Here is a 24,121-nt window from a genome sequence, read left to right as displayed (position 1 = left end):
GCTGTTGGTGAAGCCGCCTGAGGGTGCGAGGCCAAGATAGGTCCTTGCACGCTTCCTTAATTTTGTGGACCAATATCTAATACTCCGAGAGGCCAGGAAGTTGGGGGAGATACGCCTAGAAAATACGAACATTTTGATATTTCCGGACTACAGCCAAGAGGTACAAAAACAGCAACGCTCCTATGATGCAGTAAAAGTGAAGCTGAGGGACCTGCACATAACATACATGTTGCTGTTTCCGGCGAAACTGAAAGTGATATATGAAGGCAGAACGCACTTCTTCAACCACCCGGAAGAGGCCTGGCAATGGCTGGAGGAACGTCCTACATTTCATGGAGCGGAGGCCAAAGGAAATAGGATGAGGGACGAGATGGCAGCCGCCAGACTTCGGTGAAGTCCTCCAAAGACCTAAAAAAACGCGGACCAGGAGACAAATGCAGACGACGCCCTATCCGGGATTCAACGCGTCTGGACGAAGGAGACGGAACTCGGCGTCACCAGCAGGAAGTGCAGCGATGGGGTCTAGGTTCAGTTGTCTGGAAAGAAATGCTCGCTCCGAAGGGGAAGAAGACACAGGGGGTCGATCATCAGGAAGGGAGGAAGAGGAGAGACACTCTTTGCATCCCTTGGTGACTGCAACCTGAGAAATGGAGAAGGATGCACCTGGACTAGCGGAAGACCCAAGCAATGGGACACAGGACTCGCATTCCTGAAAAGGGACAGGACTGGCAACTGAGATTACAGCTCATCGCTGAGGGGGCACTGAAGTTACAAACTCCCCTTTACCTATCATTTGCTATTTATTTCTATGTTATGTCCTTGTACATTGCAGGTTGATCGGGCGGGACGGGCCACACACCCGCTACGTAGATTGCAATTGTAGGTTAAAGAGTGGGGGATCCAAGGGAGGGCGACAGACCCTCTCCGCCGACAGTCTTGGTTCTGTGGAAGTTGAGACTGAAGGGGGCGGTGGTGGGGAGGGGTTGGGGGGGGGAGTTATGGGTGTTTCCAGTTTGAAGGAGTTGAGGGGATGAATGGGGAGTGGGGTGGGAGGGAGGGGGGGAACAAGAACACCACACACAGCCGGACATGGAGAGATGCCGGGTAGACACATAGAAGAGGGAAAGGATCTGGAGGGTCTTTCGATAATGACATGGAATGTGAACGGGCTAGGCAGTAGAATTAAGCGAGGCTTGGTGAACACATACATCAAGCGAATGGGCCCGGATATCGTGCTGCTGCAAGAAACGCACCTTATGGGGAGCAAATGCGGTTTCCTAGCAAGAGGGCAATATACAGTCCTCGCACACGCGGGATTCACCAAGGGCTCGAGGGGAGTGGCAATACTGGTGAGAAAAACACAACCATTCCAGGTAGGGCAGATTTGGGTAGACCCACAGGGGACATATGTGGGGGTGAGAAGCACATGGAGCAGGAAGGAATACACAATAATGTCGGTTTTTGCACCACCCAAACTGCAGGCAGATACATTGAAAGGAGTCACAGAGATTCTACTCCATGCGTTTGATACTATACAAGTGCCGGGAGGGGACTTTAATGACGTAATGACCCAGACCCTCGATAGGACGGGAGATAGGGACAGAGATCAGAACCAGACCACTCTCTCTGGAGTGATCCATGCGATAGGACTGACGGATGTGTGGAGGTGGCTGCACCCGGTAGAGAGGGCCTATTCCTTGTACTCTAGTGCACATAAGGTCTTTTCAAGACTGGATTATGTTTTCTTTGCCAGACACGCGATAGCAAGAGATGACTCGGCCGAGTACAAAGCTAGGGGGATTTCAGACCATTCCCCGCCCGTGGTAAAGGTGAGGAAAAGGACTCAGCGACAGAGGGCGTGGCGAATATCAGCATGGGACCTGCAGAACCAGAGCATACTGAAGGGAATTCGCGCGGATGTTAAAGTCTGTATGGCAGAAAACGAAGGCTCAGTGTCATCCAAAGCAGTCTTGTGGGAGGCCTTTAAGACAGTCATGAGAGACAGAGCCCAAAACAGACTAGCAGAGGCAAAACGTGAGGTTCAGAAAGAGCTGGAGATGTTGGAAACCCGGATAGTAAGACTCGAAAGGGAATATCGGGACGGGAAAGCTGCAAGGACTCTCCGTCAACTAACAGAGGCACAAATTCAGTATTGGGACCTGGCAACAGGAGAGGCCGAAACACAGGCGCTAGCGACGCTACACCATCTGTATGACGTAGGCGACAAATCTGGCAAACTGCTGGCATGGTTGAGCAGAAGGGAGAGAGACGTTCGATGGATAGAGCAGTTACGAGACACCCAGGGGAACCTGACGGGATCAGACGCCCAGATCGCGGAGGCGTTCGCCGCGCACTACAGGGCATTCTATGAGGCGAGAGACCTTGGTACTCAGGAAGATGCTCTGAAATACATGGAGCACATCGAACTCCCGGTACTGTCAGACACAGATGTCACCGGCCTGGAGGCTCCCATTAAGCTGGAGGAGGTTGAACAAGCCCTGGCAAGACTACGCGCAGGAAAGGCCCCGGGCCTGAATGGGTTCCCGGCTGAGTTTTTTTTTTAAACGGCAGACCTTCTGTCCCACCATATACTGGGACTATTTGAGGAGGCAGGGCAAGAGGGGACTCTTCCCCTAGACCTCCGTATGGCCACAATCATCCCGATTTTCAAGGCAGGTAAACCACTGGAAGAGTGCACCTCCTACCGTCCTATCTCCCTCCTAAACATAGAGGTAAAATTACTGGCGACGGTACTGGCGCTTAGACTGAGGAGTGTGATCCCAGACCTGGTTCACTTGGACCAAACGGGATTTCTCCCAGGTAGGGCTACAAGATTTAACCTCAGGCGATCCCATAACTGGCTGCAGGAGGTGAGTAAGCGGCGGAACCCACATTGGTTTCTCTTGCTAGACGCAGAGAAAGCGTTCGACGCGGTCCATTGGCCCTTCCGAGAGGGAGTCCTGGTGAGACTGGGCTTTGGTCCCAATTTTCGGCAATGGATAAGTCTATTGTACACGGATCCGAGAGCAAGAGTCACGGTAAATGGGACTCTGTCAGGGGACTTCCCAGTGAGACAGGGAACCAGGCAGGGTTGCCCACTGTCCCCCCTGCTCTTCACGCTAACTATCGAGGTACTAGCAGCGAAGATCCGACAGCATCCGGACATTAGAGGCTTCCAGTTGGGGACAAGAGACGCAACGGAAGAAAAAATATCCCTATACGCGGATGACGTCCTCCTCTACATTACGAGCCCAGAAACGACGATACCGGTGCTCTTTTCAGAGCTGGAACGCTATCGAGCACATGCCGGCTATAGGATTATTTGGCATAAGTCGGTACTTTACGACCCTAGGGGCTTAGACCAATGGTTGAACCTCCCAGACAGGTTACAGACGACTACGGAGGGCTTCACCTACCTGGGAGTATTTATGACTCTAGACAGGTCGGCCTCATATGAAAAAAATGTCTGACGGATACTACGCACTTTTGTAGAGGACGCGACTAGGTGGCGGCTCCTACCCCTCACTCTCCTGGGTCGTGCGGCTATGTTCAAAATGATGACGCTGCCCAAGTTCCTCTAAGCATTTCAGAACGAATATTACCCTCTTCCTCGCAGGGTGTTCCGGGAAATAAACGCGGAAGTCCGCTCCTATCTATGGCTCGGTAAACAACCTAGAGTAGCTATGTCGACCTTCCAAAGACACCAATATAGCGGAGGGATCTCACTTTCCAACGCTGAAGTCTACTATTGGGCGGAACACTTGGTAACCATCAACGATGGGCTTCATGACCCAGCTCCACACCCCACTTATGCGCTAGAGAGATATGCGATGGGTACCCGCTCCTACCATTACTATCTATACGGGGGCAAAGGGACAGCGAAATTATTGCCGGCCACCAGGCTCACACTGGTGCTATGACACAGAGAGAATAGGACTATCGGATGGGAAAAAAAGCCCACGAGACAGACTCCTTTGTGGCACTGCAAATGGCTAGCAGACTTGAATAAACTAAAGGGATTCAAAGGATGGGATAGTATAGGGATTTCTACGTTAGGAGATGTAATAGCGAAGGGGACACTGAAGTCGTTTCCAGCCCTCAGGGTGGAATTTGGCCTGCGTCCCACGCGATACCTTAAATATGCCCAACTGAGACATGCATAGCGAGCGGAGGACATCCAGGTCGACATACTCTCTGAGTATGCACCACTGGAGGGCCGACTACTACAGGAACACATACCAGAGAGAGCGGTGTCACTTACGTACAGGACCCTTATGAATAGCATGCCAGAGGACCTGGGGGCACTTAGACGAATATGGGAAAGTGAAGTGGGTGACATGGATGAGATAGACTTGGACACTGTTCTCATGCATCCCAGGGAAGTAGCGATTAAATCCCGGTTACGTCTGATACAATTTAACGTTCTCCATAGAACCTATTTCGATAGGGTACGCCTGCATAAAATGGGGATGATAGGTGACACGAATTGCCTAAGATGCGGCAGAGAGGGTGAAGATTTCTTCCACACACTTTGGTCGTGTCCGCAGATTCAGGCATACTGGGGGGAGATTCTTAGAGAACTGGGTGAGGTGCTGGAAGCCCCGTTACCGGCAGACCCCAAACTAGCACTACTTGGTATGACTAATGATATTGATCTTACTCGCCCATTGCTGATCTTCTTGACCCTGGCCCTGGTAGTAGCAAAGAAAGGTGTGGTAAAATACTGGGGGGCAGCCACGACACCAGGGAGAGAGGAATGGAGAAGGGGCCTCGACCTTTATATGGTGGCTGAAAGGGTAACCTACAAGGCGCTGGGCTGCCCGAAAAAATTTGGCAGGGTCTGGAATAAGTGGAGGAAATACCATGGTCTTGACGGGGGCCTGTGAGCGGGGGGAGGGAAGCGGGTGTATACACAGCTGCCGGGGTTCAAGGGAACTCGGGGGGAACAAGACAGAATGGGCTATAGACTGAGCAGGTGAAACGGTGCGAGATAGACATTGAAGTACTGATTTTATTGGTGTGGTTAGGGGGTGGAGGGTCGGCAGGCGGGATATGTGGACTGATGATGACATGACTGTTTGTTGTTATATGATAGAATGCAAATAAAAATATTTTTTTTAAAATGTATTTGAATAATAATAGTTATTTATTTCAGCATGATATTGCGAATATGGGGCTCTGATTGAGTACATATCACTATGCTGCATTAAGAAGATATGACTATAAAAACATTCCCCATTTAGGGATGAGCGGAGACAAAGACTGATTTCTAGGATGCATGCTGTTTGTCAGGGTACATCACATTTACACTGCATGGATTACTATGTATCACCTTTACTAAATAATTTTTACCACACAGATAATTACCAACCAGGCAAGCTGTACATTGTTACAATGCAGGACCTTACCATGGATGTAGGTTTTTAGATATTCTTCAAATTACATAAGCATTTTTATATTTACTGCACAGCATATATGTTGGTTGCCAATCTTTAGTTTTAGTTAGGTCAGCGTTTCAATAGGAGGGCATTTTTTATTTTGCTAATACCTTTGGCGTCATTTATCAAATGAGTATTTATGTAACATCGAAATAGAAAGGTTTATCCTCTTCAGCTCCTTCATGGAAGGTTTCGATGGTCTGTCAAGTGGAGTACAAGAAAATAGGAGAGTCCCAAAATTGTAATTTCCCATGGTTATTCTAGTATGAAAGTTTGTTCTCCAATATAGAAAACAGCTGAACAGAATTACTTTAAATTTGACACAAAGTTGGAACCTTCCTCACAAAGCGATTTTTCAGTGATATTGTTTAAATTTGATCAGCTGTTTAAAAAAATAGCATTTAAAGAGGGGATTAGGTTGGACATAAATGTGATAGCCTCCATAAAAAAATAGTTATATCTGGACCCTTGGTGTTCTGATATGCTCTAATTGGCCAATTAACAGACGATACGTCAATTCTGTTTCCTGGCTACAATATGAGCAACATATTGAGGCACCTGTTATATGACTCAGGGGCATTGTTTCCATTGCATTTAAAGATAGAGAAACTCTGTTTTAGGGGGTCAAAAAAGGAATACATATGAAAGCTGAAAAAACACTTTTCTTACAATATAAATCATCTATTGGTGGTATCCTGCTACCTTTAGGAATTGTGATATTTTTAAGGTGATTTTATCCTGTGAAAATGCTGATCCTCTGCTTGGAACTGATGAACCATGTTTGAGATGAAGCGGTTTTCCCTCATTATTTTCTCAGAGAGATTATGAATTAATTTTCCATAACCTCATTGCATTTTACCCAGCCATATGAGAAAAAAGTCTAAAATTCTGATTAAAAAAGCACTTTCGACAGCAGCAGCAGCATGTCAGTTAATTTCTCATTGTTCGATTGCAGCTTCCCTCCAGTATTCCAATAAACAACTAGAGCACTTCTATTCTCTATTTATGACACAAAAAGTAATTCCTGAATGCCATCTTGATTGTTTTAAGCTGTTAAACTTCAAGCATTTCCATTATAAATGAATGAAATGAGAGGGTTCATTTTGGCATACAAATTATGGTTAGTGCACTAGAAAAACCTAAATGAGGACACATTTTCTACAAATTTTCAAATATTTTCTTCACCAGCATCAGAAAAAAGTCTGGTGTGCTGAGTGAACGTACTTCCAATAGGAGCAGCAGCCTGTCCATTGAATTCCCTCTATTCTATGGCAGTTTCACCACTGTGTTCTAATGAACAACTAGAGAACTAACCTTCTGAATTGATGACAAAAGTGTGGCACAACGTAAATCAAAGCTGTAATAGAAATTATGGTTCGTGCCCAAAAAAAGAAAACATAAAAAAATGTGTTTCAAAGTTCACTGTTTTGTATTACATGTATTGTAAAGTACCACATGTTAAAGCTAGGTGTGGTAACATCTGAAATTCGTCTGTCAGGACCCTTAATTGAGGACCAACTGGTGGGTGGTTTTCATGAATAGCCAACAAACTATTATCCAAGAGTAGGTAATTCTTTGACTGGTCTGTTGGATAGTAAACCCCATCATGCTTAGAAATTCCTATGAAAACATCTCGGAGCGTGGGGTGAGAAATACCTAACTGTTTTAATCTTCTGTGTATATGTAGAGGAGACCTTTGGGGGCTAAGGAAGTCTGATGGTTGTGGCCCCTTTAAATTTGACCCAGGAAAATTGAGGGTTTTAAGACAGCAGGTTTTGCACCAACACATGAATAGGACACAATTAAGTGATACACAACGCCCAGGTTCCTCCACTCAAATAAACTCATCCTCTTCAGATTACCACCTCCCACAACCCCTCCCCCTAAAAAAAAAAAATAGCAGGGAATAGGCAATCCTAAATGGCTGATCCTTCCTCGTGAGGTTATGTCTCACTGCATGCATGCAAATACTCCAACCTCCTGGCCATCAGAGAAACTGAAAACGTACCATTCTAATTCTCTCAGGCCCTGCTTCGACTATCAAATGTATTTCTTTTAAGCATCTTACAGCAATTCAGTTATACAAAGCATGAAAGAAATAAAGAAATACTGTCCATGTGTTTGTGGTTACCATACCACACCTGCAGTTCCATGGCTTCCCAACAAAAATTATTGTTTTAAGCTGTGTTGCTACAGTTAGTTGCATTGAGCTAAGCTATTACTGAGCTATTACTACCACACCAAGTGGTAAACGAAAGCCCATGACTGGACACTAAGTGACATGTAATAATATGCAGGTCTTCACTGTGTTAGTTGTCCTGAATTTTTCTAGGAGTCGTCTGCCTCCTTCACTTGCTACAAGCTATCTTTATTCCTTAATCCCTGGTCTGCTTGTACCCCAGCTTCCTTTCACCAATATGCACATAGCACGTTCTTGCCATTGAATAATCATTTCTCAAAACCCATATTAATTTTAAGGCCTTCTGTCTCACACAACGAACTCAAAGTCTAAAACCTAATAGCAACTCCATTTAGAAATACTCAATATAGTAAAACATGCATTAAATGAATAAATAAAACACATTTGTTTGTGATTATCAGATGACTCCACATAACCATAAAACATTTTCAGTCCTATGCTCACCCTCATACAAATGATTGTTTTCATATCTGTTGGTCCAAATTAAATTGAGCTAGTAGCACAACTCCCTTTATACACTGACTTGTTACATTAAAGCCGAAGATTGGAAACCAAGTGACATGGAGTAGTTTGCTGTGTGGTCACAGTTCAAGGGCCTGTAACCTTCTCTGAGTCTTTTGCCTTCCTCGCTTGCTACCAGCCTTCTCTGTTACTTATTCTCTGGTCCACCTTCAACCCTTGACATTAGACAATCATTTTGAAACACCCACAATATTTTCAAATATTTATAGCTAAACAATACACTCAGGGCCTCATTCCGATACGGTTCGGACCGCAACCAACAGCTTGTCGGTTGAGGTCCAAACTGCATCTACTTCTGCGGTTCGACGAATGCATTAGGATGCCTGCGGTCGGAGGCAGTAGTAAGAGGGACCAACCGACACCTTCCGATGGGCTCAGTCGGAAAGCTCCTGATAATCCTTTAAGGACGTCATTTACGCCGTCTGGACTATTACGTTGGTTTCCAAAAGTCTTTCCATATCGGCCTTTCCGATATGGAAAGGCTGTTCGAAAGCAATTCTCCCTGGCCATTCTCTCAGGAGCCCCTATGATGCCCCCCAGAAAATCTCTGTACCCCGTGGCAGGCACTGTGATTTTTTTTACAAACTCACATTTCTCAATCGGATCTTGTGCTGTGGTCAGTTTCCTATCACCACACAAGCTCCCATAGGGAAATAGGAGTTTGTGACCGCACCAAGTGCTGTCGCATTGCAATCAGGTGTTCGGGCGGTTCCCTCACCGAAATGGTGTTGGTCGAAGGCAACTCCGACCGGCATTGTAATCAGGGATCAATGCCCAATAAGTTCACTTACATCTGTGTGGAGCCTCTTTGTACAACCTCCTCATATAACTGCCACCTGATCTGTTTCAAGCCAATGACACCTGTCACTGTAGCCAGACGTTTAGTTTGCCAGGCCGGCAAGACAAGGAAGCTAAAATCTCTGTTCTTATTGGTTGGACAAGGTCCTTGAGTTGTTGCTATGCTCACTTTGACTGAATTCCCTGATTAGAATTTGCATTTTATAATAAAAACAGCGATGCAGATTTGTACAGGACTTTATTGCCACCTATAGTAATTACCCACTTACTGAACACGAAAATGCAATGTTTTGTATCTGCTAATCACCCAAAACATACAAGGTAAATATTGTGTATGCAAAACAATCCTGTAAGCATTTATGATTCAGCAGTGCTCCGAGATATAAATATATATGCAAATTCACATACATGCAGGTCTGAAACAAATTATCTGTAATCTTTGATTAAAATATGCTGTAGTACTATTTTCTCATCTAATTAGACACATTATTCAATGTTGCTGAATGGCGGTGCTGATATTGAAGTTGTCAGCCACGTCACTATCGGTGAATGTCAACTTTTCTAAGAAAGTAGTGTTCCAATTACCTCCAGTTCAATACGATTAAATTCATCAAAGCATGCCTAGGCTCAAACTGTGCCAGCCCCTCAAATAATTTCCCCATGGCTTTGTTGTCAAGTCCATCAGAACAGTTAAACACAACACACTGGTAAGAGCAAGGTATAAAACATTAAAATTAAAAGGCAAATTCCGGTAAAGCCATTTTGTATCATTCATGAATTTTCTCTGTCTCATCTAAAGCGTAGCTAACTTACAGCAGAATTGCTGTTGCCCTTTTCACAAAAGAACTTTACTATCAGGCCCAACGTGTTGTTCTGACGTGCAAAATGCTTACTACGAACGAAAACATTACAAAGAATTTCATAAGCAATCTTTATGTCCCATTAGGGCATGCAGGTCACTCATCGGTGCCACATTCACATTCTTCAACAGTGAGCCTAAGGTCTATATAGAGCTGACCCAGCACTTCCTATATAATCATTATGCCTTACTTAAATGTTCTTGTATGGTGACATCTTTCAACTTCTGCTGCGACAATGTAGAGCAGAAATACATTTGAAAGTAGACGTTTAAAAGAAACCCTTTGTACAAAGGGATTATGGTTACAGTTAAGAGAAACTACCACAAACCACAGGGCATGCCTTCATATTTGAATGGAGATGCTGTGGTCAAGATGCCAGTGTAAGTAACATAAGATAACAAGATTAATTTTGGTTTGAGTTTCTTTCTTTCTAAAAATAGAACTTTCTGAATCATGCAATAATACAGCAGGAAAGGAACTTAAGGCTCGCTGTCCTTTGGCTAATTGTTTATAACCTTACACGGACTATTATGACAATGACTATTGTAGAGCATTGTCATTTGGGGTGAGTAGAAGGCTTGGTAGCGATTAATTCAATTACTATATTATGTCCTACTTTTTTTATTCCCCAAGGGCCAGATGTGCAACGGCCAAAATAGCGACTAGCAAATTGCGAATCTTTTGCGACTCGCAATTTGCGAGGTGCTATTTGGGATATACAACAGTGTGTAACACACTGTTAGCGATTCCCAATGGGGTCCCAAATAGAGAGTCTCATGAATATTAATGAGCCTCTTGCAATTTTCTACCTCATTGGGAATGGCAGGCCCTCCCAGGTATGGTGGCCTGCTGGGCTCAGCAGACCACCATGTCTGGGACTGCTTTTAAATAAAGCAGGTTTTTTTTTCAACTGCAGCCCGTTTTCCTTAAAGGAAAACGGGATCCATTTAAAAAAAAAAGAAAAAGGAAACGTTTTTGTTTAATTTTTTAAGGGCAGGCAGTGGTCCCTGGGACCACTGCCTGCCCTTAAGAAATATTTCCCCCCGGGGACCCCTTCCCTTTTGCGACCCCATTACCACCCTCTTGAAGAGGGTGGTAATTTGCGAGTGCTTTGCGTCCGTAATTTGGGACACAAAACATCTGTACATAGGGTTGCGCACGCTATTGGGAAGGGAAAACCCCTTCCTAATAGCAAGTCGCAAACCCCTATGCAAAAAACGCTGTACATCTGGCCCTAGGTATTTTAGTGACAGTTAAAGAGCAGTGGAAATCTGTAAGTTTCCCACATCAGATTCAGCCAGAACAGCCATAGCGTTGCCAAGGGAAAACTACGACCAAGCTATATATCCTATTGCCACCCGTCTTTTGGCTATTGCTAATGACTGCTGTAAAAACATCCACTATATCATCCCCTTCTGTGGCATCCCTTGGGTGACTCTTCATTAACAACACTGGTCACCCTTTCCTCTCACTCGTTTGCCACTGTCCAGAATGCCCGCACCGATGGATAAAGCCAGGCCACATCCAGAAAAGAGGCCCCACCGCTCCACACCTCAGGCAGTCTGCCGTCGTGCCGCATACATTATGCTCAATTTAATCAATGTCAAATAAGTGAAATCAAGTAATTGAAATGTTTTAACTTGAACCTGGTGCTACAGGGCAACCTTCAGGTAAGTGCGCAGACCTCTCTTCACTCTTTTTCATTCATATCATCCTCCACATGCCCACTCAGGCCTCTCTAGCCAAAATAGTTTGCTTCACCCTATCTCTCTTAAGCACTGGTAAGAGCAAGGTATAAAACATTAAAATTGAAAGGCAAATTCCGGTAAAGCCATATTTTATCATTCATGAATTTTTTCTGTCTCATCTAAAGCGTAGCTAACTTACTGTAGTATTGTTGTTGCCCTTTTTTACAAAAGAACTTTACTATCAGGCCCAACGTGTTGTTCTGACGTGCAAAATGCTTACTACGAACGAAAACATTACAAAGAATTTCATAAGCAATCTTTTTGTCCCATTAGAGCATGCAGGTCACTCATCGGTGTCACATACACATTCTTCAACAGTGAGCCTAAGGCCTATATACAGCTGACCCAGCACTTCCTATATAGTCATTATGCCTTACTTAAATGTTCTTGTATGGTGACATCTTTCAACTTCTGCTGCGACAATGTAGAGCAGAAATACATTTGAAAGTAGACGTTTAAAAGAAACCCTTTGTACAAAGGGATTATGGTTACAGTTAAGAGAAACTACCACAAACCACAGGGCATGCCTTCATATTTGAATGGAGATGCTGTGGTCAAGATGCCAGTGTAAGTAACATAAGATAACAAGATTAATTTTGGTTTGAGTTTCTTTCTTTTTAAAAGTAGAACTTTCTGAATCATGCAATAATACAGCAGGAAAGGAACTTAAGGCTCGCTGTCCTTTGGCTAATTGTTTATAACCTTACACGGACTACTTTGACAATAACTATTGTAGAGCATTGTCATTGGGGTGAGTAGAAGCTTGGTAGCGATTAATTCAATTACTATATTATGTCCTACTTTTTTTATTCCCCAAGGGCCAGATGTGCAACGGCCAAAATAGCGACTAGCAAATTGCGAATCTTTTGCGACTCGAAAGTTGCGAGGCGCTATTTGGGATATACAACAGTGTGTAACACACTGTTAGCGATTCCCAACGGGGTCCCAAATAGAGAGTCTCATGAATATTAATGAGCCTCTTGCAATTTTCTACCTCATTGGGAATGGCAGGCCCTCCCAGGTATGGTGGCCTGCTGGGCTCAGCAGACCACCATGTCTGTGACTGCTTTTAAATAAAGCAGGTTTTTTTTTCAACTGCAGCCCGTTTTCCTTAAAGGAAAACGGGATCCATTTAAAAAAAAAAGAAAAAGGAAACGTTTTTGTTTAATTTTTTTAAGGGCAGGCAGTGGTCCCTGGGACCACTGCCTGCCCTTAAGAAATATTTTCCCCTGGGGACCCCTTCCCTTTTGCGACCCCATTACCACCCTCTTGAAGAGGGTGGTAATTTGCGAGTGCTTTGCGTCCGTAATTTGGGACACAAAACATCTGTACATAGGGTTGCGCACGCTATTGGGAAGGGAAAACCCCTTCCTAATAGCAAGTCGCAAAACCCTATGCAAAAAACGCTGTACATCTGGCCCTAGGTATTTTAGTGACAGTTAAAGAGCAGTGGAAATCTGTAAGTTTCCCACATCAGATTCAGCCAGAACAGCCATAGCGTTGCCAAGGGAAAACTACGACCAAGCTATATATCCTATTGCCACCCGTCTTTTGGCTATTGCTAATGACTGCTGTAAAAACATCCACTATATCATCCCCTTCTGTGGCATCCCTTGGGTGACTCTTCATTAACAACACTGGTCACCCTTTCCTCTCACTCCTTTGCCACTGTCCAGAATGCCCGCACCGATGGATAAAGCCAGGCCACATCCAGAAAAGAGGCCCCACCGCTCCACACCTCAGGCAGTCTGCCGTCGTGCCGCATACATTATGCTCAATTTAATCAATGTCAAATAAGTGAAATCAAGTAATTGAAATGTTTTAACTTGAACCTGGTGCTACAGGGCAACCTTCAGGTAAGTGCGCAGACCTCTCTTCACTCTTTTTCATTCATATCATCCTCCACATGCCCACTCAGGCCTCTCTAGCCAAAATAGTTTGCTTCACCCTATCTCTCTGAAGCACCCCATAAAACAGTGAGACTGAACGCCATGCATTGGCAAGTTTTAGTAACAGTTGCAGAGTGTCTGAGCCCGCAAGGGCTGCAGGGAACCATGTTCAATCTCCTTAGACGTACCAGCAATTTCAGTAAATTTGAGAAATTGTCAAGGTCCCACAGAGAATTCTGTACATCAGTTCTCAAAAGTGATAAATCAGTCAACTGAGTACAGATGCCCCAATGTCTCACAACCCCCTGGCTTCCATCGGGTCACCGGCATCGCCTCACTTATGACCTGATGCAGGCAGTTAGATTGGTTGTATTGAAATCACAGCTTCCACATTACCATCTTTGAGTAGTTGAGCATCAAATCCTATTGGTCATCTTCCAGCTCCCTGGATATCACCCCATTCTCATGGGTCTTTACTGTGTGAATGTCAGTGTCAAGTGTAGGAGATATAGTGTCATAGAGTAGAGCTATGGGCTTCCCCCCTAACCCATGAGTCAGCGGCATCTACAGAGTTTCATTTTTGCGTGGTTCAACCTCCCCCTGACCCCACGTGTTCCTAACAGCACCAAGCAAGACATTGTGGGCTTTTTTACAAGAAACCGACACATTTGTAGAGATGCGTCAGTTTCCCAGCACCAGCCTGCTAAACCCTTGTGCCACCATGGATGCGCCATATTTACAACACAGCGCACCATGGCACAAGGAATGACAGATGCACCAGAAATTCTGACACACCTGTGGGCGCAAAAGTCGTGCATTGCTGGAGTTGTATCGCAAGCATGATGCAACTCCAGCAATGCATGGGGATGCCTATTCCTAATACACTGCGTCACTCAAGCAGGCATAGGGTTTTGACGCAATGGCATCCTAGAAGTGGCGCAATGAAATCTTTTTCACTGTGTCACTCCTACGAGGCTTTCCCGAGTGGGGACGCCCACCCTGCATACATGAAACCTGACTCAGGTATAATGTGACGCAGAGCTTTACAACGTGACTTACAACATGACACATCTCCCTAGATGCGTCACTTTGTAAATGGGCCACAATGTGGCACATTGTTTATGCCATCGCTGTGTCCCAAAAAGTAACAAAACGGTGGTGCAAAACTGTCACAAGGGGCTTGTAAATCTGCCTCTATATATTTATACATTTTCCACGCCCACCTCACAGATGTCTGTAACAGTATCAAGTAAAATGAAGGGTGCAGTTTGAGTACAGACATCCCACCTGTCAGCATACATGATGAATGTGTATTCTGGGTACTACAGTGAACTCTTGGAGACACCAAAACAGAATCTTTAGGGAGTACAGCTCATGGGATCTAGTGCATTTCTACACTTGGTGCTGGTACTGCTGGGAAGTTCTCAAAGTTTAGGGCATTTATCTAGAAAAACGGCCTCCCGAACACTCCCTCAAATATTGATATGGGCTCAGCACTGTGCTATGTTTTGCCCACTCATTAGCAATGGAGTCCAACTGCCACTGCATTGGCCAATTACAGTTGAGCAGCTAAGCAGTAAATTTAGTAGTTGTGCGCCGTCAGTTTTCCCCTGTCCATAAGTCTCATAAATTTGTGTAATGCCACTCTTCCAGGGACATCATAAGGATTTTGGGGGACCTGGGCCAAACATATTTTGGGGGCTCTTGTTCGGAACAGCTTTGAATTTATGATCCAGTTTCAGCTTTTTCTTGCCCTTTTGTTTGCCAGGTCACTGACAGTGCACAGGCACACTTGTCCAAATTCTTAATTGTGATGTGTGTTTTCAATATTGTAACACATCATCAGCTCCCTAAGATTACTGCAAATAATCTCAATGACACCTTTCCATTTTTCATATGTGAGGTCCTGTTTTGATCGAAAAAAATGTTTAATAGATGGTGCATGAAAAAGAAACACATGTTTAGGCAAAATGTTTGTAAATAGATTCTCCCACATCACCTACATTAAACATACATTAAAGGACAATAATATTTAAAGCCATCAGTTTAAGAATTATTCAGGGTCATCAGGGCAGAACTCTCTGCAGATCAGAGCTTGCTCTATCAGGGGGACCTCTGAAAGGCTGTAGCCCAGGACCAGAGCCCACTTCTTCTATATTTCAAGATGTTACATAGGGGACGGGGGAAGGCTGCACTAGAAGGTCAATGTTTATCTCCCGTTACCACCTTTCTCACATTACCAGCAATCAATTAGGGCATGTTCCGATATACTTGTGCACCCAGATACTTGAATGTGTCAGTCTCCCATAGGAAGGGGGAGCACTGAATCGCCAGCCAGTCAGGACGAGCTGCTGATTTTAATGGAAACAAGCAGGGTTTATTAAAATTACCTTGGATCTCTGATATGGAATCAAAATCAGGCAACAGCTCCATCAAAGTCGACATGACCCTTTGCCGAATTACATGAAATTTCAGAAAAATTACAAAAATTGTAAAAACAGGACTTAGTGCTATATTTTAGTGTGAAGTGTGTACTTGCATCCATTTTGGCTGCAGGGATGCAATTTACACAAAAAAGCACAAAAATACACAGGTACAGCAACGAGCAGCATTCACGTTTTACTGGTGCAGGGAACAGCATGTATTTACACAATGTGGTGTATTTGCGTAATTTCAGAAGTTGCATGAAACCAGCCCAATATGAAAGTACTGAAATTAAGCATGAAGTTTCAAATGGCCTATTTGTTTCCCTCTGTCATAGGGCCAGATGTACAACACTACTAATTTAGGAGTTGCAAATTGCTTTGTTTTGCGACTCACAAATAGGCATGCACACCAGTGTCTCAGACAGTGTTAGCGATGCCTAATGGGGTTGCAAATTGCCTGCTTCATTAATATTCATGAGGCAGGGGCATTTGACAACCGCATTAGGAATGGCTAGCACTCCCAGGGATGATGGCCTGCTGGGGTCAGCAGACCACCATGTCTGAGACTGCTTTTTAAATGAAGCCGTTTGTTTTATAAATGCAGCTTGTTTTCCTTAAAGGAAAACAGGATGCATTTGAAAAAAGAAAAATAAGACGTTTCATCTTTTAAGAGTAGGCAGTGGTCAGTGGGAGAAGGGGTCCTCTAGGGACCCCTTCAAGTTTGCGAGTGGCATGCCACCCATTTGAAATGGGTGGTAAACTGTTAGTGTTTTGCAGCTGCAAAACAATCTTACTTTGCAGTGGGACTCGCTATTAGGAAGGGATGCCCTAGGCACGCCCGTTCCTAATAGCGAGTCCTAAACCATATTTTGCAAGTCTGTAATAAGTTACCATCTCGCAAAATAAGGTTTGTACATAGGGCAGACCTATTTTGCTGTCACAGACAGGCTGATTTTCCGTTTATAACCACAAACAAATGGTTCTTTATCTGGCCTTAGTGTTTAGTTAACCTATTTTTCCTTACCCACTGTCTTATCAAGTTATACCGTCTGCAATATCCTACAAGGCCATTATGATATAAAGACAGTATTCTGAGTTTTCCCTGCTATTGTATGTAAGTATGTGATTAACATGGCCTTCATGGTTACTCTCAGTTTCATTACGCTCAGGAATAAACCTTTTATTATTTATCTCTTGTTCATGCTCTACTGCAGATAAAAGTGTTGTTAGTGAGACTTTCTGATTATTAACAGACGAATATGTCTCTTGAATTCTCAGATGTGTATTTTGTAGAAACATTATACAATTCAGCAGCAGAGTTGTAGTGGTTAATTTGTTAGTAGTTTTACTCACTATATCATTACTCACCTCTACCTCACCACCATCTGATCTGTTGAGTTTATTATTAAATTGATCTTTTTGCATCGTGTTCTCTGAAACTTTAGCCAGCATTGTTAATAATTCTCCTGAAATATTGTTTATGATATTTTCTTGTTGAAAAAATTAGCAATCAGAAATAATATGCTGCAGCCACTGCTTTGGTAAATGGAACCGGAGGGCAACAATATAGTTAGCCCTTGTGATTGCACAAAAAAATATTAAGCAATAAAGATATACAGCCTGATTCATCAAGCCGAAATCGGCTCGCAAAGGGCCAGATTCTGAGAATCTGGCCCTTTGCGAGAGCGAGTTTTGCATTTGGGATTCATCATCCCAAATGCAAAAATCGGTAATAGCGATTTCGCTATTTTGCGAGGAATTACATTTAAGGAATCTCTATTTGAGATTCCTTAAATGCAATTCATCATCCATTTAAAAATTGCGAATTCGCAATTTCGGCCCGCTATTTACCGCGAGGTCAAACCTCGTGGTAAATAGCATAAGCTTAGAAAAATGCTTTTAAAAGCATTTTTCTAAGTTGCATGTTGCACACACACGGATCTATGACAGAATTTCGACAGACAGAATTTCGACCTACACAAATATCGGCGTAATTATATCGATAGCAAAAATATCGACGCCCTATGTACAACATGGTAAGTACCAAAATATCGAAAAAATAATATCGATGTTAAAAATATCGTTGTTAAATATATCGATTTTTTTAAAATTTAAAATAACATAAAAAAAACTGTAAATAATACTTATTAATTACTTAAACATATTTAAATATATGTAATAATTGTTAAAAAAAATAATAATACATATTTAATAAAAAATAAAATGATAAATCATATATAATATATAATTACTTAACAATAATTACTATTCCCACTCCAGTGGGTGCAACAGTAGGGAAAACTGACCCTGAACACTAAAAATACCCCTTTACCCAAAAACTGAAAACTGACCCTGAACCCTAAAAATACCCCTTTACCCAAAAACTGAAAACTGACCCTGAACCCTAAAAATACCCCTTTACCCAAAAACTAAAAACTGACCCTGAACCCTAAAAATACCCCTTTACCAAAGAACTGAAAACTGACCCTGAACCCTAAAAATACCCCTTTACCAAAGAACTGAAAACTGACCCTGAACCCAAAAAATACCCCTTTACCCAAAAACTGAAAACTGACCCTGAACCCTAAAAATACCCCTTTACCCAAAAACTGAAAATTGACCCTGAACCCTAAAAATACCCCTTTACCCAAAAACTGAAAACTGACCCTGAACCCTAAAAATACCCCTTTACCAAAGAACTGAAAACTGACCCTGAACCCTAAAAATACCCCTTTACCCAAAAACTGAAAACTGACCCTGAACCCTAAAAATACCCCTTTACCCAAAAACTGAAAACTGACCCTGAACCCTAAAAATACCCCTTTACCCAAAAACTGAAAACTGACCCTGAACCCTAAAAATACCCCTTTACCCAAAAACTGAAAACTGACCCTGAACCCTAAAAATACCCCTTTACCCAATATTAATTAATATTACAAATAAATTACTTCCCACCCTATTCCCCTATAAACCCACAACCCGCTCCAGTAGTAAAACATATAATTTAGTTAAAAATATACATAAATTATCAATTAATTAATCAATTAATCAATTAAAATAAATCATTGCCAATTATTATTTAATTGCAAAATAAATTAATCATTGAAAAATAATTATTTAATTACAAATAAATTACTTCCCACCCTATTCCCCTATAAACCCACAACCCGCTGTGGTAGTAAAACATATTATTTACTTTTATATATTTTTAAATTATAAAAACATATTAAACACATATTATAACAATTAATTTAAATACTTAACTAATATTTCTAACACATATTAGTAAATCGAAATTACTTACATCGATATATATGCTATCGATATTAGTAATTTCGATATTACTTACCTTAGGGTCGATATTCTGGCCATCGATATTCTGGACATCGATATTCTGTCCCATCGATATTAGCAACTCGATATAAGTGTAGGTCGAAATTAAAAACTCGATATTTTGACTGTTTACCCACACACACATGTCCTTTGGACATGTGTGTGCGCAACACCTGTTTCAATTTGCATTTAAGGGGTGCTACAGGGTGTCCTTTGGACACCCCTGGCACCCTTAACATCGCTATCTTATTTGCGATTAGCTAATTGCTAATCGCAAATAAGGAATACTCCCCATTCATTCCCATGGGCCTTTTGGCCAATAGGAATGAATGGGGAGTTATTCCTTATTTGCGATTAGCAATTTGCTAATCGCAAATAAGGAATCTGTAGGAATCGCAAAAAATATTGCTATTCCTACATGAATCCCGTTTTGCGAGCCTGGAATAGCGATTCCTTATGAATCGCTATTTCAGACTCGCAAAACTTCCCAATGATGAATCAGGCTGATAGTGACAGATCAGGTAAAAGGATTAGGAAAAGTATAAAAGGTGTTTACAAAATCACAGAATAAAATCTATGAATTAGATTATGCAGACATCATAAAACAGAATCTGTTGCAGACTCCATGATTACTAATCACAAAGGCAAATTTTATTTTGCTCGCAATCTGTTTCACAATAAGGAATGTTTCATTGGTTGAGTTCAGTTTTTGTCTAATAAAGAAAATGACGTAATTAACAAATGATTCGACTGTTTCCCAAGAAATTGATGCTGAAGGCAGATGGCTTATTGTTAAACTACTTATTAATGCTATTCCATAAATTGTCCTCAAAGTATACCGACCAAACCGTCTATTCTTTTTGACCTAACGTTTCTGTGAAATGTCTTCAGTATGATAATTCATTTTTCATTTTGGGAGGTGATTGTAATCAAATTATGTTGCACCCGCAAACTCAGGCTAGATTTATTTCCCATAAAATTCATAAACAATTCCACTTCACTATCTCCCAAAGACAACTGGTAGATTTATGGAGACTCTGCATCCTTCGACTAGAGAGTTCTCATATTTGTCTCCATCTCATGGGTCTCTCACTTAACTAGATTATTTTTTTGTTTAGAAAATCATTATCTCAGAATCTCATCAACTCTATTATTGAACTTATAGTGACTTCTGACCATGCCCAAGTTATTGCTGATCTAGTTTTACTCTCAGTACATCCCAAATCAAGCAGATGACGATTCAACAATTCTCTCATTCCAGACAAGCTTTTTCCTCCTCCTTTATTTCTTTCATAGAGGAATTGTTTGTCATTCACGCAGACTCTGATATCTCTCATCAAATATTAAGGTATACTTTTATGGCTGCAGCACAGGGTCATATCCTTGACTTTCTTTCTCAAAAAAAGAGGCAATTTGCCAAACATCACAAATCATAACTTTCTACTATAAAATGCCTAGAACGTCACAATTATTCTTCAGCCTCTCAAATGATGTACAAGAACTCATTCAGGCTTAATTCAATTTTAATAAAATAACTACAGACAATGCTTCATCTACTTTACTCTGTAGTAGTGCTCCTTGTTACGGAGGTCGTAATAAAATGGGAAAGCTTCTGACTAATTATTTGAAGCTCAAGAAATAACGTACTACTATCAAATCTATTGACACTTCCAAGGAAAGGCATGTGTTTTAAGGTCAGGATTTTTTGGATCCATTTTTCCAAACCCTATATACACTCATGAACCTCCTGCAAATCCTTATTGAATTGATGCCTATTTGAAAGAAACAATTCCTCTCACTCATGAGGATCTTAGGGGCAGATGTATCAAGCCTTTTGCGACTCGCAAAGGCCGAAATTCGCAGAAATTCGGCCTTTGCGAATTGCAAAAGGTCTTTTTGCATGTTTTGGCATGCATCAAAAAATCGCAAAATAAGAAATAGTAAAAATTTGCGATTCCTTATATTGCCACAGCATTTAAGGAATCGCAATTTTGCGATTCCTTAAATGCTATGTATGAAGCATTTTTGAATTGCAATTTGTGTTTAAGAATTCGCAAATTACCACCAAGTTGTAGTTGATGGTCTTTAAAAAATGCACAATTTAGCATTTTTGATGGTGGCATGTGACGCACACACATGTCCATAGGGCATGTATGTGCGCAATATGCACACACATGTACATTTCAGGGGTGCAGCAGGGTGTTTTTGAGACACCCCTGCACCCTTGAAATAATTCTCAAATTGCGATTAGCAAATTGCGAATTCGCAATTTGAGAATTACTTCTCAATCATTCCCATGGGCATCCTGGCCCATAGGAATGCATGGGAAATTATTCCTTATTTGCGAATTTGCAAAATGGGAATTTCCAAATAAGGAAGATTAAGGAATCGCAAAATAATAGCGATTTTCTTCATACACTCCATTTTGGGAATTCTAAATAGCGATTCCTTAAAAATCGCTATTTAGGAATCGCAAAATGGAATCTTGATACATCTGCCCCTTAATTTCTCCACTCTTGAGAATGACATATCCTTCTCAGAAATTCTCAATACACTCCACACTGTTAGAAAAGGCATGATTCCAGGGTGTGACAGCTTTGGGGCTGTGTTTTACTTGCATTTTTATAATGTATTGCTTCTTTTAACATATTTCTCTAGCATTGGTATGGCTGGAGGCACTAATTAGGAAGTAAACATTTGTCTCATTCATAAGAAAGGTTGAGATCCCATGCAGTGCAAAATTTACAGGCCTATTTCTCTTGAAAAATTGGATTCCAACATTGTCATCAAATTACTGGCTCTGTGACTCAAACCGTTTTTACCCAAATTTTAACAAACAATCTGGTTTTGTTAAGGGTAGGCTTGCATCTTATTCTAGATTGTTCTTTAAATTATTAAACAAAGCTTCCATTTTATTGTATCCCTTGACGGCTGTCTCTATCGATGCGGAAAAGCTATTGGAAAGGATAGACCAGACTTTTTTTGCTCAAATCCCGTGCCTGGCATGAATTTTGTTCTAATATGACCTCACCTATTTCTCTTCTTTATAATTCTCCTAAATCTTATGTCTTAGTTAACCGTAGGGTTGCACAATATTTTAAGTTTAGGCGTGGAGTTAGACAAGGATGTCCTTTATCTCACCTCTAATTTGTTTCAGCTCTTGAAACTTTCCTCTCTTGAATCTGTAACAACACATTCATATCAAGCTTCAATTACGGGGATATATACATGAAACTTTCTGCTTATGCTGACAACTTTATTCCTTTTCTTTTTAATCCTGACCACACTACTGTGAATTTGCTTCACAAAATGTCTGAATTATCTTTCATGTTGGGATATACGATTAATTTAGATAAAACTGACATTTTACCTACTACCACATTTTGTCTTAAGCATCCTTTTGACTTTACTGGTATTCAAGGAAATATTTCTAAGATTAAATATTTGGGTATTAGGTTCACAATAAATCTGAAAGAGGAAGGTAATCTATCTTCATGGAATCCATTGTTTCTCTCTTGATGGGGCAAACTTGACACCATCAAAATGATGATTACACCTATTCTGTTTTCTATCTTGTTTATGATCCCAGTATATATATCTATTTTGTATTCTTACATAATAAAAATTACAGACTTTCCTTTACGCAAATCAAGAAGACTAAGCTGGAAGGTGGAACTAACTTTCTACACTTTTGGATTTATCATAGAACCTTCTGTTTGAGACACGCTTCAAAGAGGCTCTCCGTGTTGCCTTCCTCGTTTACACTATTATGGCTTGATATTGAGATTCTTTTTACAGTCTTGCATTATAAATAACAATTCCAAACTTTGAAGTGTTGGAGCGGAGGCAAAAGGGTATAATATGGGTTTATGATTTCTTTGATGGTGTTATACCATGCTCTTTCCTGCAATCCTAGGCCTCAATTAATTGTCCCCACACATTCTTCTATACAATTTCTCTTCTCATAAATATAATTTTGGAAATTTTGCATTTGGTACATTTCTTTTTTGAAGAAAGTATGGTTTGGAGTTCACAAGGTTTCCAGAACTGCTACCGCTACTCAATCATTACTCTTTTTATATCACAGACTTTATCATAATCCAAATTTCATAGCCAAATTCTCCAAGAATACTGATGGTGCTTGCTGGTTATGTGGCCATCCTAATCGGGATCTTATGCACCTTCTTTTTCAATGGCCACCCGCTGCATCTTTTTGGAAAAACGTTTGGTCTCAACTCAAAAAATCTTTAACAGACAATGTTCCATTACCCCTTTGAAACATTTTTTAGGAACTATTTCTGATAACACTATTTTAGGAATTCATAAAAATACATTGTGGGATATTATGTTGGCCATAGCTTTTTAACATGTTGCAAATAATTGGAAATGTTCTTCTAATATTTCATATCAAGCTTGGTGGTATCATGTTTGCTTTTCCTTCTTTGTATCTCCCATGTATTAGTATAGATTTGTTTTGGTTTCAACTAACAAATTTTTTAGATAATATTGTTCAGAAACAAACTATTTATAGATCTCCAGAAAATTTTACACCACTACAGTAGTTCCATTGTTTACTTTAATAAAGCTGATCGAACATAAAAGAAAAAACCTTCAACATTTAAGGCATTGACAATCAAGAGATGCACACACAAGCCAATGAACAATCCAGCAAGTCCTCTAGTGCGTCATACGGGGTATGTGGTGTAACACGATTGAACACTTACAACTATAAACAACATATCTTCAACACTAAAAAATAGTCTAAGGAGCCTCACATGTGGCAGATAATAGTCAACTGATCTATTCAAATAAAATGAGCCTGGCAATACATTCTTCAAAAATGCCTCTACTAATTTTAACCCAAAGTTATCCAGTTTGATTGTCCGTCCCCTGTGGGCCGGAAGCAC

This window comes from Lissotriton vulgaris, chromosome 1_1 (assembly GCF_964263255.1).
Source record: "Lissotriton vulgaris chromosome 1_1, aLisVul1.2, whole genome shotgun sequence".
In the NCBI taxonomy this organism is placed as follows: Eukaryota; Metazoa; Chordata; class Amphibia; order Caudata; family Salamandridae; genus Lissotriton; species Lissotriton vulgaris.
Note: the sequence above shows the minus strand (reverse complement) of the source record.